At 36.9% G+C, this 777-nt stretch overlaps 1 protein-coding gene across 1 annotated transcript in view; it reads left to right on the top strand.

The window, feature by feature from the left end:
• Positions 1 to 156, top strand: part of LOC306750994 (receptor-type tyrosine-protein phosphatase mu-like) — an 81899-nt gene extending 81743 nt beyond the window's left edge. The window contains exon 32 of the mRNA XM_079234491.1: positions 1 to 156. This exon is cut by the window's left edge and continues 155 nt beyond it. The gene's annotated coding sequence lies outside the window, so the exon portion shown is untranslated.
• The last annotated feature ends 621 nt before the right edge of the window (positions 157 to 777 follow it).

Raw genomic sequence — 777 nt, 5'->3', positions numbered from 1 at the left:
CTGCCTGGACTGGACTCGCTTGTTTTCTCACCATGTTATATATATATATATATATATATATATAGTGTCAATTTGTTTTTTTTATTTGTGAATGAGCTGAAACTAAAAGAACCAAAACAAAATGAAGACGAATGCTTCAACACATCCTGGATTTTGTGGAGCATCCTGATTCTGATTAAATATGTCTTATTATGAGAGAAATATGTCTTATTATGAGAAGAAATATGTCTTATTATGAGAGATATATGTCTTATTATGAGAAATATGTCTTATTATGAGAAGAAATATGTCTTATTATGAGAGATATATGTCTTATTATGAGAAATATGTGTTATTATGAGAAGAAATATGTGTTATTATGAGAAATATGTGTTATTATGAGAGAACATTGAGCTCTCAGGGTTATGTATTATGATGAAAACAACAAGGTTTCTAAATGGACGTGTGGTCGAGAGCACTGGGAGGTAGTAAGTGGACCTTTAGTGGAGAACATGGAGTCATGTAAAGGAGTAGCTCTTCTTCGGTGGTGTTTGGTCCCCTGAGGAGGCCCCTGTCCTGGGGCCCCTCAACTGTTCATAGTGTACATAGAGGAGGAAGCAGGAAGAAGAATATTTATTCCTTCACTTGTTTGTGTCCATGTTGTTGTGAAGCACAGAGAGACAATCATGTCGTCCATTGTAATGTTCCACACCAGACCCTGTTGCACCTGGAAGCCACCCAACCCTGCTTATATATGGCTCTGGAACCATGTAACCCTGCTTATATATGGCTCTGGAA

This window comes from Taurulus bubalis, assembly GCF_910589615.1.
Source record: "Taurulus bubalis genome assembly, chromosome: 18".
NCBI lineage: Eukaryota > Metazoa > Chordata > Actinopteri > Perciformes > Cottidae > Taurulus > Taurulus bubalis.
Note: the sequence above shows the minus strand (reverse complement) of the source record. Positions and strands in the feature narration are given on the sequence as shown.